Below are 15333 nucleotides of genomic sequence, written 5' to 3'. Positions count from 1 at the left end.
CTCCCTGCCCTGGTATTGTTCCATTATTAGGATTTCCATAAGTTCAGGAAAAGATGCTGGCCATTTAGCCTCCTGGGATACTTAGCCTCAGTATCAGCTAGAGAAATTATAAATTTCCCAAGAAGTTCCCTCAATATTTTACCCTTTAAAGCAATATGAATCAAGCATCATGCAGTTCATTCCTGTATGGGGGCAGGAATGAACCATAAAATGACCTCTTTAAAAATCCAACTGAGTAAATACAAAGCCTCAAAAGTAGTTTCCCACAGGAATTTTCTATATTCAATTTCTTTTACTAAAACAGCTAAAGAAACTGGATTTCAATTAATCCCTGTACATTACAACAGACTTAAGCTTACACAATTAAATGTTACACAAAGGATTGGTATTTTGTATATATGACTAAAGCACAAATAACCTGCAAGAAAAAAATCTACAGCTTTGTTTCACTGCAGTATGACTTCTACCAGCACACCTCCACATAAGCCATTCTTGCTGAGATGACCAATGGCCTCCATTCTATGAAATCCAACTGAGGATTTCAGTCCTCCACTTACTTGACTGCTCAGCAGCATTCACAACAGTAGACCACTCTCTACTTCTTGAAGCACTCTTCCCATGGACACCAGGACAGCTCAGTCTCTTTGCTGTCCTTGGACTCCCCTTTCACTCCTTTTCAGCCTCCTATTCTGATCCTCCTCTACCTGACCTCTAAATGTGGCAATTTCTCAGGATACAGTCCTGGAACCCCTTTCTTTCCTACTCTGTGCTCTCTCCCAAAGTGATTTCATGCATTGCCATTGCTTTAAATACCATGCCAGCAACTTCCAAATTTATAACTTCATCCCAGACCGATTTTCTGACTCCAGACTCATCTACTTAATTACCTACTTGTCATCTTCAAGGGTGGCTCACTGGCATTAGAAACTAAACATGTCTGCAGCTGAATTCTTGATCTCCAGGCAATGGCCATTCCCTCCACACAACTGCTCCTGTAGGACTCCTGGGAGTCACCCTCAACACCTTCTCCTGCACCTGACAAAGCCCCTTGCCTGCACTCTAATCAAGGGCCTGCTCTCTCTTGCTGACCACAGCATGAGCCTCCCAGCCACGGCCACGGCTCTCACTCAGTCCCCTCCAAACCTTTCTCTAGCAACAACCAGAGAGAGCTCCTCAAAGCAAAAATCTGATCCTGTAACTCTTTACAGGATCTTAAAACCCCACAAAAGTTTACACTGAGGACATATAATGAAGCCTGCAAACTTAAGGAATGATGGGATCAACCCCTAGATGAAAATTTTTGTTTTCTTTTTCACTGATGTAAATAAAGCTCTGTGAATTTTTACATTTGTATGCTGCTGTGTAACCCACATCTGGAGCAAGTTATAACACTTCTAGGATTCTAGAAAGCTCATGCCCCTGTCCCATCCCCACCCTCTTCAGAGGAAACTACTATTCTGGCCTTTCTTACAATGAATTAGTATTGTCTTTTCTTGATCATCATATACATTGGCTCATAGAGATCAATTTTTAAAAAATAAACCAAATTCTTCTAATGTTCCTGCAAGTTGATTAGACCAGCTTTAAGAATGTGAAATCCTAGCGTCATCTAAAGTCAAATGTCTCAATTCCGAAAAATAGCTTGCTAATTAAAAAGTGAGTATGAAAAACACCCAACACTCCAGATGAAGGTGCTCCTCAGTATTTAAGACAACACAGGAACTACTGCCTCTACTCACGGGCTTTGAACCAATCTGGATATTCTGCTAGGGAAATTTAGTCAAAGAGAGCACTGTTTAAATTCAAACAGAGACTTCAAAGTGACAAAAATACAACAGCATGAGCAAAGCATATGGTTACAGTCTTAAGAGAGGAACAGGACTTTATCAGGTGTAAGGTCTTACTGAAAGAGTTGTATTGCAAGTATTAGGAATTAATGAGGATGGGCTGTGTGAGGTGGTGGAGGGGTGGGGGCGGGGCGCAGCTCAAAGTCTGATAAATCCTCACTTGCACCCACTGAACATTCTATTCACCCAGGAAGGCTGACAAATCTCTATTTTCAAGGCGCTTCCTTAATTTCGTCCTTCTGTCCAGAATAAGGGGCTATTCAAAAAAATATCTCAGGGAAGCAAATCTCTGGAATGCCTCAGCTCTCCTATGAGTTATTCTGTCACCTGAAGCTCAAAGAGCCATCTTCCCTGGGTTTGGAATTTCTGGCGCCTCTGTGGAGGGGCAGGTGGAGGGGTCTAAGAACTTGTTTTTGCTCTCTCAATGATCTAATACCCCTCACTCAGATCAAGCAGAGAATTTTTAGGCCTAAAATCAGGATTAACCAGGAGTACTATGGACACTCCAGCAAAGCCTGGCAGATTTGATGAAGCTACTCTCACAGAGCCTTCCTGGTACTAGAAAGTCTACCTTCTGCATCCTCTGGTAGCACATTAAACACTAGTTAAGTGCATTAGCAGACCCGTGCCTCCTGATGCCTGCTAAGTGCTAGGCACAGGTTCTAATGACACGATTCCAGACACATGTGAGGCACTCAAAAAAAAAAACGCTGGTGACTATTATCATGAAAGCATTCCTACAAATCATGGTTTTTGCTCCTAAATACAAAAATAAAAAATAAACTTCTCACCTCTTCCATTTGAAATATTGGGAGGATAGGAGAAAACTGAAATAATAAATTAACTTGGATAAAATCACCATCATCACCTCCTCTTTTTGATAAACTAAACCCAAAGATTTCTTAGAGGAAAAATATCGATTTAGAATATTTAATGATATATAAGTCCTCTTTCTCTTTGTTACTAAACCTAAATTTCTCTTGAATCCTATGCTAGTAATTCTCACTTAGCTGGGCTAAAGATGCATAGAAGAAAAGCTTACAGGTCTTCTAGTAAATGAAGCGGTGGGTGGGAGGATGAGTCCAGTTAGGGCCAGACATCCTCAGATATGTGCTTTGCCAATGACAGTTGACAAACCTGGGAGCAAGGCCATCTCACACAGGATCCCAGCCCTGTACTGTTGATGCAACCAAGACTCAGCCTCAATCACCTGGGACTGAGAGGTCAGGGCTGCAGTGAGCCATAGTCTCTCCCCCTGCTCTCCAGCCTGGGCAAGAGTGGGGTCCTGGGGATCCTGTCTCTTTAAAAAGTCAGCCTTAGTGAGGAGAGGAAAGCCATGGCGAGAACAGAGGAGAAAGACAAAGTCTACATTTTCTAATTCTTGTACAGTTGTCATTAGCTACATTCATTATTTTTAAGAGACAGGGTCTCACTCTGTTGCCTAGGCCGGAGTGCAGTGCTGTAATCATAGCTCACTTATGTAACTTCCAACTCCTAGGCTCATGCAATTCTCCTGCTTTAGCCCCCTGAGTAGCTGGGACTACAGGTTCACACCACCATGCCCAGCTATTTCTTTTTTTTTTTGTAGGGACAGGGTCTCACTGTTGCCCAGGCTGGAGTGATACATTCATATTTTATGTTTGCTTCTCATAGGATGCTCTTGGACACTTAGAAATTGTCTCAGTCTGTTTGTTCTGCTATAAAAACATACCACAGACTGGGCAATTTATTAATAAGAAACAGAAATGTACTGCTCACAGTTCTAGATGGTGGGAATTCCAAGAAGAAGGCGCCAGCAGATTCCGTGTCTGTTGAGGGCTGTTCTCTGCTTCCAACACGGTGCCTCGTTGCTGCATCCTCACAGGGTAAAAGAGATGGTGGGGGATAGGGATGAACAGCAGCCTCAGGCTTCTTATATAAGGTCATTAATCCCAGGCTCCACCCTCATGGCTAAATCACCTCCTAAAGACTCTACGTCTTCATACTATCACACTGGAAATTAAGTTTCAACATGTGGATTTTGGGGGAACACAGACCACAGCAGGAACACAGGGTCATTTACTTCAGACAGGGCCACTGGGCCCAACTGGGGGCTCCTATAAGGAGTCCTGGCCTGGCCTAAGCTCTCTATGTCAATTCACCAGTATGCGAAATACCAGATTCTTTTGTTGGCAAAGACCTTTAAATTGCTCTTCTCAGCATTTATTCAATACATTTAAGGAGCAAGAGAAGAACTTAGGGTTTTGTAAAGCGTAAGTAATTCCTGTCACCAGAATCTGGACTTTTCTTATCAGCCCACCCTCCAAATTATCTACATCTGCACCCCCAACTTTCCTGCCTGCCCCAGCGAGAGCTGTGGCCCGTTCTTATCTGCTGCTAATCCCTCCACCTGTGTTCCTTCCTGCTTCCTCGGGAATCTCATCCATCAGTTATGCCCTCCAGCTGTATTGCCTACTCTCCCAATTTAATGCCTGTTCCTCTTCTTCCCCCACAAAGAAGCATACTTACGCCTTACCCATCTAAATAAAAATCAATAATTTCCCACTTCCTTTCACAGACTTAGCCACTCAAAGTCGTGGACTCACAGTCTTCCTCTTCTTCCTAAATTCAATCCTTCTGTTAGGTCAGCAGCATCTAGCACAGTGGACCACTTCCCCCCTCCTCTTTGAATCTCTCCCTTGGTCTGGCTTTCTTGACCCCTCTTCCCATCATTGTCTTCCCACCATTTCGGCTGCCCATGGTAGATACGATTCTAACTACATCTTTCTCTAAGGGCTGACTACAGCCAGGGTGGGCCCTCATTAGCCACGTTTGTACTGCATGACACCATGGGCACCTTTCCGAGACAAAACACTCGACTAACTCTCCCAGAAAACTGGAGTAGAGGTCAAAAGGCAGTCCATTGGATGGGTGACCTCATTATCTGGGGAGGCTTCCACTCAGGAGCTGTGGGTTTGTCACCTGCACAGAGCAGTGGAGGAAGATGGTGTTTAGACTGAAAAAGGAAACAGCTTTGCTGTCATATGAGGACCTTAGTGTGACAGAGTGCAAGCTGTGCTCCTGGAGACTTTCTGGGTCCTAGTTCCAGAACATTTAGTGCCTTTGATATCCTAAATTCTTAAAAGTGTGTTTTTGCTTGAGCCAGCTTGTGTTGGCTTCTGTGGCCTGTAACCCTGGGAACTTTGATTATCACGCTACTCATTTCTCCTCCTCTCTTACGGTGTCCTCGTCCCCCTAACTGCAGATATCACAGGCACTCACCCTTTGTTCTTTTTCTCCTCTGAGTCTGCATACTCTCCCTTGGTGGTCTCCTCCACATTCACCCGAGCTCCAGATCTGGATGCCCTGAAACACTGCTCATCTCTGCTCAGATTCCTATAAACTCATATAATGAATAATTCCAAAACTGAACTCAAACATATCACTTTCCCAATGTTTTATAAACCGGCAAGTCACCCCACCATCTACCCAGTAGTCACTGCAGTTAGAAATCTGAGTCAAGCTTTCCTTCTTCCTCTGCTTCCCCCTCCACAACCAATGCCATCACCCTGTCTTGATGATTCTGCATCCTTAGGATCTCAAATTCACCATTTCCTCTCCCTCTGACTTCATTGCATTTCAGACCCCCTCTCCCTTCACCTGCATCCTACTTGGTCTTCTTGTTTCCTAATACCCCTTCAATCCTTCTCTACTTCTAAAGCACAATCTGATGGATTATCCCCTAATTCTTTTAAGGTAAAGTCCAAAATCCTTGGAAGAACATCCAAAAACTCTGATGATCATTTTATTTCTGCCTACCTTGCCAGCCTCATCTTTTGATTTGTAGAGACAGGGCCTCACTCTGTCACCCAGACTGGAGTGCAGTGGGGTAGTCATAGCTCACTGAAGCCTCTGACTCCTGGGCTCAAGCGATCCTCCTGCCTCAGCCTTCTGAATAGCTGGGATTTCAGGCATTACCACACCCAACTCCAGCCTCATTTTTTTACCACTTCCCAAGAAGGTCCCTAAACTCCATCCATACAGAACAACTTGCAGTTTCATGAGGTCCCAAATGCTCTCCTGCTTCTGAGCCTTTATACATAATACTTCAACCCTCCCAGCACAGCCTGCCTTCATTTTTTCAAAGGCTAGGTCCAACTAATTCAACTCTGTGTCACCTCTTCCAGAAAGCCTTCCTCGAATGTTGTCCAATGCCCACCCATCTGCAACTTGGGATTAGGTTTACAGCCTCTGTGCACACACAGTAGCTTTTGCATAACTTTTTCTCAGGCCTTTTGATGACATTTGGTAATTGTCCATTTCCATCTGTCTCTTCCATAAGACTGAAAGTTCCTTAAGGAAAATGATAGTGTATTTTTTCTATTTATATTCACAGTACCTGCCATTCAAAAAAGGCTTTTTGGATATCTTGTCCTGGAGTACCCACCAGGGAATTAATGAGATAAAAAGAAAACTGAAAATCTCCAGAACCAGAATATATTCCTTTCCCTCTAACACAGCTTTGAAAATGAGACGGAAAAGATAAGGATGTGTTTTCTGCCATTGTTTTGCTGGAGCTCTGAGGCCTCTTCTTTCTCTTGCTGGAGAATGCTCAAGGCAGTTGCTCTCTGTGTGCATTTACTCACAGCGTGGTTGATCTCTCGTGCCCTGCCCAGTGCTATCCCAGGGCTGCACAATCCAGTTCAGCACAAAGTGCTAGCTACCACCTCACAAAGGTTTTGCAAATATTTTAAGTAAAAAAAAGGTTTCTTCCCTCAAAGAACCTACGATCACATATCTCCTTGGCCTAGGATCCTAAGGTGCTCCTCAATCTGGTGTTAATGTGTTTGTGTAATCTCCTGCCCTTTAGCATGGGCTGGCCTAGTGACTCCCTAACCAATCAGATATGGCAAAGGTGGTGGATGTCTTTCCAGCAGACTGTATCTCTTGCTGGCTTTGAGGAAGCAAGTTCCCACGTTGAGAAGGTCCATATAACCAAGGACTGAGGGTGGCCTCCAGAGTAGTTAGGAACTGAGGCCCTCAGTCCAAAAGCCTTCAACAAACTGGATTATGCAACAACCATGGGAGCACGGAAGTGGATCTTTCCCAGTCGAGCCTTCAGATAAAATCCCCGCCCTGGCTAACAACTGATTGCAGCCTTGTAAGAGACCCTGAAGCAGAGGACCCACCCAAGCCATACAAAATTTAAGATAATAAATATTTGTTGTTTTACTTGTGGCAGTTTGTTATGCAACAACAGATCATTCATACAATCTCCTTTATCCTCATTGAAAGTCTAGCACTTGCAAAAAAAACTTTTTTTTTTTTCAGCAGGTAACATTGGAAGCCATCACAATGTAAATGTTTAACTAAAAATGAAATATCCTCTAAAAGCAGGCTTTTAAATCATTTCAGTATTCTGCAAGCTAAAGTTAAAAGAATCCACACAAGACAGTGTATAAAATGAAGTGGGGGGAAAGGGAACAAAGTTAAAACTTGCAAAGGGGCCCTGGAGAAAATGTGCAGGCTCCATTGGTTTATTCAACTTTTAAATCTTATTAAATTTGCTAGATGCGTGTTAGCATTCATGGTTCATTTACTTTTATTCTGACTTCTATAAATAGGTACTCTATGAGCCCTGATAAATGACTTAAAATCTTGCTTGACTTCAGTAAAGAAATTAGCAAGTTAATCTTAAAAATTCTATGCACAGAAATGAATGAAAACCTTCCTCTGGGCCAGACTCCACTCCCTGCAAGCGCACCTCCCACAGTCCCTGGCCTCTTCTTGCCATCCTTGTTCTTTTTCTCTGGTTCTGTGTTTATAATATCTGGCATTCTCCCAAATCACCTAGATCTGGCTCTCTTGTAAAAACAAACAGAAGCTACCTGGGGCTCTTTATTCTCGCTCATTTACATTCTTTCCCTGCCAAGGGGTCAGAGATGTCAGAGTTGGTGGCAAACAGTCAAGCCCAGCATGGAATGGCCCTTATCTACCAATGCAATGTTTTCCTGCCTGTGAACATGCCAGCATTTCTTTATCTAAAATTATAAGTAAAAATGTAGGTAACTGCCACAAATCAGAAACTAATCAATCTAAAATTTCAGCCCAGGGCTGTGACCACCAGGAGACAAAAACCTTATTCAAAGCTTACATTTAATAAAAAGGCAGGCAGTGGGTAAAAGGTAGAGATATAATCTATATGACCCATAAAATATATGGAAAACAAAAGCAAATGTGAAATTCCATGTGGTTTAATCACACAGAATGCACGTTTAAATAATTAGTAATTCACACTGAATCACAGCTTCCTTGTAAGGAATTAGTTGGTGTGAGCTGAGAGTAATGTAGGTGTCATGTGTTCCATGAGTTACAAACATATGGTGTGTTATATGATCCATCAGTATGTTAAACAGCTCTCCTCTCTGCCTTGATAACCACGGTTAGTCATCTAAATTGGTAAGTCCATTAACAGCATTTCTGAACTCCCAAGAAGATTAAAATTGATTGTTGAAGAACAAAAATATCAGACATTACCATCCAAAGCTCAACCCTACCTGTCACAATTTTATTCGTTAATATTTAATTTTTCTATACTTCTCAGCCTTTTGGCTAAGATCAAGTGTAGTATCTGTTCTTATTGGTTTAATATTTAATTTCTCTCATTAGGAAGAATTTAAATTAAATTAGATTTTCCTCCTGGGAAAGGAGGACCAATAATGAAAAAAAAAAAGTTGAGAAACACTGCTGTAAATATGTAAAATCCCAGATGAGCATATAGAGAAGAAAATGAGCACGAGAAAGGCAGGCACTAAATGAAATAACCTGAATAACAATCCAGTAGCCAGATCCATTTGTGTATTTAAAAAGCAGCAGAACTAGAGAAAGCCAAAGACAGGTTCTAACACAACATTGGAAACTGAACTTAAAGTCAGAAGACCTACACTGAGTCAGCTCCTAACATGTGATTATGAGTTGGACAACCTTAGAGAAAAGCTACTTGAGTTCCTTTTCCTTTTTATGTAAAAATAGAATGAAAATGTCCAATTCCAAGGTCTCTACAATAGTTAAATGAGATAGTATTGGTGAAGTGCTTTGCCAAGAAGAGATTCTGTTCAGTTGAAAGGTAACATCATCCAGCAGAATTATTTGCACATTGGAAAGCTTTGCATGGACAAAAGATTATATTAATAAGCCTAGAGGCATTACTGTGAATTAGTGGTTCAAGAGAGTGTTAGACTGACAAAGGGGCTGTTCATTAGGAACAGCACGTCCTGTGTAGCAAAACACATCAATGACCTAGAAAGCGATCTATTTTAAGGGTATAGTAGGAAAGGTTCAGACCACTAAGAGGTAGTAAGAGAATACTTTTCTCCTATTTAGTAAACCAGTAGTTCTCAGCTGTCTACAATTCAAATCACCTGGCATGCTTTTGAAAAATGTCTGAACCTGGAAGATCATAAATACTCCAGAGATATTTATGGAGTAAGTGAACACTGATAAAGTTGCAGTAAGCTATACATTCTCATATACTACTGGTGGGAGTGTTAATCAGTATAGTCTTTAGAAAATACAATCTATTCGGCCCAGTGTGGTGGCTCACGCCTGTAATCCCAGCACTTTGGGAGGCCGAGGCAGGTGGATCACAAGGTCAAGAGATTGAGACCATCCTGGCCAACATGATGAAACCTCGTGCCTACTAAAAATACAAAAAATTAGCCGGGTGTGGTAGTGTGTGCCTATAGTCCCAGGTACTTGGGAGGCTGAGGCAGGAGAATTGCTTGATACTGGAAGATGGAAGTTGCAGTGAGAGGTAATCATGCCACTGCACTCCAGCCTGGTGATAGAGCGAGACTCCGTCTCAATAATAGAAAAAAAAGAAAAGAAAATACAATTTATTCATATATATCTTTTTTTTTTTTCCTTTTTTTGGTTTGGTGATTTTAAATGTTTTAAGTTGGTACCCTTTGTGGAGTAATTCTATGTCTAAGAATTCATCCCAGGGAAACAATCAGAGAGGAACCAAAATGTATCCATAAGGATACCCGTTACAGTATCATTTTGTATCTATATGTTGCACCATTCAGGATAGCTTGACTTGCTTTGAACATGCAAAAAACACTTGTACTCTGTAAATCTATGTTGTGGGCGGGAATATCTGACAAGTAAACAAAAGAAACAATAAATCAAAACAAGATGCTGCAAAAAGTCAGGTGTCATCTCAGCCAAAACTCATGAATTTTTCAAAAAGTTGAGAATTTGCCAATGAATTCAGATCTGGTCAGGTCAGGCCTTCCATCATCCTGGTGAGCTCAACTAACCTCACAATCAAACAGCAGACAATTAGCAATTAAAGCATCTTAAAGGAACAAGTAACATTGCAGGCTAAGGCAGGACAGGGAGAAGGAGAATCAGGTGTATTTCACTGGCTTTCTTTTATAAAGTCCTCTTAAGTAAGGACTTTCCAGGATTTGCAACTCAACACTAGGTTAAGATTCTCCACCACAAATGACTTTGCATTCTCAAGAGATTAATATTCACTCAAAGCCCTTCTGAAAAGCTGCTGAAATCATTGCAAGTTTTTTGTAAGTCCTACCTTCCTATGGGCTACAAGATAAAAATATTAGCTCAGGAGTGAGATAAGAAAGGCTCTTAAAAAAAAAAAAGGAAAGAGAATAAAGTTTTATGAAGGAGACTAAATTCTGAGCTCTCAAATTTTTAATGTCAACAACCCAAAATATAAGAATGAGAACTAAGAGGTCAAATAGCATTTTTATCAAATGTATATACCAAATACTATTAAGCCCCTACTCACCAAAGGAGTCAGACCTGGCAGGTAATCCTGGTATGAGGAAATCTGCAGAAGATATACAGCAACCAAATATATACTGATAAACAGCATATGTGTAGTACCTGATGTTTCTCAAAGCATGTGAAAGTGCTTTGAGATGCAGCAGGCACTATACATATGCTATTGAGAAACACACATGCTTTGAGAAACATCAATCCTCATATTAATCCCATAAGGTAAGCAGAAAAACAATGATTTAACAAAGACAGGCACACAGATCTAGGCTGGCTGACTTGCCCACATTTACAGAGCCAACTGATTACTGAAGGCACCAATATTCAAATCTAGCTCTTCCAATTTTCTTCACAACATATCACACTAGGACAGCATATAGAATTTATGTGTGACATGAGAACGTGACTAAGCAGGATAGAGTGCTGTGGCCACAGACCTGAGAGCCACATTGCTCATTTCCAAGTCCCAGTGCCATCACCTATTCAGTAGTGTGATTGGAAGAAAATGATTAAAACACTCTGTGCATCAGTTTTCTCATCTGCCAAATTGGGATAATAATGGGGCCTTAGGGTGACTATGAGGATCATATATAAATGTCGACCACAGTGACTAGCACACAGCAAAAGGTTCAATAAATGTTAGCTTTGACCATGATGAGCATCAAGAACAATTCTCTGATTAGTCAAGGTTAGATGCAAATACACTGAGTCCAGCTGCATGTTACATGTGTGTAGGTGCTGTTGAGTGGCTCAGAATATACTAACCTAAAATATGGCACCTTGGCATACTGAAACTTTTAGGCTGAAGAAACGTAAGAAAAATCCCTTCAGTAGGAAGGTCTCTCTGACCTGCCCCCATACTTCTGCCCTGAAGCTGGTCAAAAAACTGAAGGAGGACTTTCTGACCTTCCTTTGAAGCAGATCATTGACCCTCATCTAAGAGGTGCTTCTCTATACCAGGAGAAAAGGAACATCCTTATTTCTGAAGATGAAGGGTCACTGTTTTGAGTTGAATGTGTCCCCCAAATTTCCTGTGTTGAAAACTTAATCTCCCATGCAACACTGTTGAGAGGTGGAATCTTTAAGAGGTGACTAGGAATGAATTAATGCCATTATTTTGGGAGTGGGTTATTTATTGTAAGGATGCATTCCTAAGAAAATGATGAGTTCTAGCCCCTTTCACTTCTCACTCTCTCACACGCACCCTCCTTCCCTTCTACCTTATTCCATGGGATGATGCAACAACAAGGGCCCCACCAGATGCCAGATCCTTGATATTTAACTTCTCAGCCTCCAGAATCAAGAATCAAGTAAACTTACATTGTTTATAAGTTGCCCAGTCTCAAATATTCTGTTGTAGCAGCACAAAATGGACTAAGATAGTCATGGAGCAGAATCTGAACCAAGAGACCTTTCTAAGTTCTCCCCAGTTTATTCCCATCACATTATACTCTTTTTATCCTATCACATTTCTCCACAACTATTCGCTCTTTATCAAACCTAGCCTAAAAATACTCAGGTTTACCCATTTCTGAGGGTCTCAATTTCCTTATGAAGGCTCCCATGTCACATAAAATTTATTAAATAAATTTGTATGCTTTTCTCTTGTTAATCTGTTTTTTTGTTATAGAGCCTTCATCCAAAACCTACAACGGGTAGAGGAAAAAAATATTTTTCCTCTCCTCCACTGTATTAGTTTCCTATTGCTGCTGTAACAGATTACCACTAAATTAGTAGCCCAAAAGTTACACAAATGAGTTATCTCAAAGTTCTGAAGGTCAGAATTCCAATATGGGTCTTACTGGGCTAAAATCAAGCATCCACAGAACTTCATTCCTTATGGAGGCTCTAAGGCAGAATCTGCTTTCTTGCCTTTTCTAACTTCCAGATGCTACATGCACTCCTTGGGTCATGGTGCCTGCCTTTATCTTCAAAGCACATCATTGCAACCACTGCTTCTTCTGACTATCCCCTCTCTTCCCCTGCTTCTCTCATCACATCATCTTCTCGGCCCCAACTCCTACCTTTCTCCACCATGATAATAAGATAATAGCCTCATCTCAGGGTCCTCAACTTAATCACATCTAAGAAATTCCTTTTACCCTGTAAGATAACATACTGACAGGTTCCAGAGATTAGAACATGAAAATCTATACGGGACTATTATTCAGTCTACCACAGGTACCAAGGATATAAAAATGAATTTGATACAACTGCTGAGCTCAAGGACTTTACAAACTATTGAATAAAACAGACGTATTAAAAAAGAAAATTAATTCTCACACACATCAGACTACAGCACTCAGTACGGTTAGAGAAGAAACAAAGTGTTCTGTGAGTAGCAGAGGACCCATCTGTTAGTCTCCACCAAGAAAGGAAAGGAGGCCTCATAAAGAAAGGATTGTGTGTTTAAGAGACCAGAATATGCCATCCCAAGTATGCCTCTTTGGCATAAAGATTATTTCAAGCTGATTATTTTGAACACTGAAAATACGGGAAAAGCTCTAAAAGCAGAGTAGAAGTTACCTTTTTGTAGGAAAATTTACATCTATAAAGGAAATCTCTATTTGTAACTGTGTCACCCTCTCTTCACCAGGAAAGATGACTCTAAATCACTAGAGACTCGTACTAATAGAGAAGGCACCAACTTAAATCTATAGAAGAAATCTTACCCTTGTGTCTCATGCTTTTCCTGGTTAGCTCCCATAATTGTACCCCCCTGCCCACCGCCAACAGCTTTCTTTGTTTTAGCTGAAGATGGTATTTAAGCCTGAATTCAAATCTACCTTTTTGAGATTTACTCATTTATCTGGTTATCTCCCATGTATATTTGAAATACACATGTGAATAAACTTGTATTTGTTTTTCTCATCTTTATCTGTCTTTTGTTACAGGGGTCTACCCCAACTAAGAAGTATGGAGAACAGAGGAAAACAACTTTTCTTCTACACATGCATAGAAGTGCGCACTGATGTGTGCTTAAATTGAGGTGATATAGGGCATCCCAGGAAATTACATGGAAAAGTTAAGAACATTTAATGGGCTGGTGTGATCAGAATCTGGAAGAGAAAGCGGGGAGAAAACGGTCAGAAGAACGTGTTAAAGAGGGACATCAAAGCTATTTTGTGAAGGGTTACGGCTAGAGAAAGGGACTTTTCAACAGAATGAAAGGCCATTGAAGGCTGGTGAACCCACCATTCAGATTTATGTTTCAAGAAGAAAACTCCAGAGGCAGTGGTGAGAGTGGATTGAAGAAGGCAGACCCCAATTTAAAAGCTGCTTTAGTAGTCTAATGGAGGAGGTGGAAGAACAAAAAAACACTAAATTAAGGAAGTAATGTAGGAAATAAAAGCAAAGATAGATGTGAGAGACATTTCCAAAGTGATACCAACAGGATTCCATGACTAGCTGAATACTGTATAAGATGGAGACAAAATTGATGCTGAAATGACTGGCTCAGATGCATGGTGGATGTTGATGCCACTTAGGTGTCAGAGGCATTTGAACCACAGCAACTCCATCTTCAATAGGGCTGGGTAGAATAAGGCTGAGACCTACTGGGCTGTATTCCCAGCAGGTTAAGGCATTCTTAGTCAGAGGATGAGAGAGGTACAAAATACAAAATAAGGCTGGTACAAAATACAGGTCACAAAGACTCTGCTGATAGAACAAGTTGTGGTAAAGAAGCCGGCCAAAACCCACCAAAGCCAAGATGGTGACGAAAGTGACCGCTGGTCATCCTCATTGCCCATTATACACTAAATATAATGTATTAGCATGCTAAAAGACACTTCCAACAGCACCATGACAGTTTACAAATGCCATAGCAACGTCAGGAAGTTACCCTATATGGTCTAAAAAGGGGAGGAACTCTCAGTTCCAGGAATTGCCCACCTCTTTTCCAGAAAACTCATGAATAATCTACCCCTTGCTTAGCATATAATCAAGAAGTAACTATAAGTATACTCAGTTGAGCAGCCCATGCCGCTGCTCTGCCTATGGAATAGCCATTCTTTTGTTTTCTTAATACTTTTACTTTCTTAATAAGCTGTCACTTTACAATATGGACTTGCCACAAATTCTTTCTTGCATGAGGTCCAAGAACCCTCTCTTGGGGTCTGGATTGAGACCCCTTTCTGGTAATAGAGGGATACAAAAAGCAGAGAAAGAGGGAGAAGTTTATGAAGGGCTATGTTTTAGATATGCTGATTAGAACCTTCCATGGAGTTAAAGCTAAGAAAAGGAAAAAACAGGAAGAGATGCCATCTACATGTCTGAGAGACATGAAGGAGTTAAAGGACCTGGCTTATCATCCTTTTCGGACATCTAATAGCCTTGTGATGTCAAGTCACTCAACCTCTCAGGACCTTGGTTTCACCACTGTGAAGCTGGAGTTTGGGATATGAGATAATCATTAAATTCTCTTCTAATGTATATATGTGTCTAACATCTGAGTCATTATTTTCTCCTCAGTTTTAAACACTTCTTTTAGTCCCTCTTGACATCAGCCCCTAACAGAAAATCAAGTGGCTCCTAATTTTCAACTAAATAACTAAAGTTAAAAAGGAGAACATAAAGACACTAGCAATCGTTATGTGCTTACTGTGTGCCAGGCACTCGGCCTGCCATACTCTTCTCCAGTTGCTTCTCCCATTAGCCTGGACAACCCCATAGGAATCTCAGAAAAGCTGAGTCATGAAAA

At 41.1% G+C, this 15333-nt stretch overlaps 1 protein-coding gene and 1 pseudogene across 3 annotated transcripts in view; one reads left to right on the top strand and one right to left on the bottom strand.

Moving 5' to 3' along the window:
• LYPD6 (LY6/PLAUR domain containing 6) overlaps positions 1-15333 on the bottom strand; it is a 154864-nt gene that overhangs the window by 109299 nt on the left and 30232 nt on the right. The window contains exon 1 of one of the 3 annotated variants that reach the window (XM_012457085.2): positions 3606-3662. The exons of 1 other annotated variant lie outside the window; for it this stretch is intronic. The gene's annotated coding sequence lies outside the window, so the exon portion shown is untranslated. Of the gene's footprint in view, positions 1-557; positions 592-3605; positions 3663-15333 lie in introns of those variants that run through there. One more of the 3 variants, XM_012457086.2, reaches the window with a different exon arrangement.
• On the top strand, positions 8419-8545 carry LOC135277171 (U2 spliceosomal RNA; annotated as a pseudogene).

The sequence above is a fragment of the Aotus nancymaae genome, unplaced genomic scaffold, assembly GCF_030222135.1.
Source record: "Aotus nancymaae isolate 86718 unplaced genomic scaffold, 86718_ANA_hifiasm-v0.15.2.pri h1tg000029l, whole genome shotgun sequence".
In the NCBI taxonomy this organism is placed as follows: Eukaryota; Metazoa; Chordata; class Mammalia; order Primates; family Aotidae; genus Aotus; species Aotus nancymaae.
This window is presented reverse-complemented; position numbering and strand designations above follow the sequence as displayed.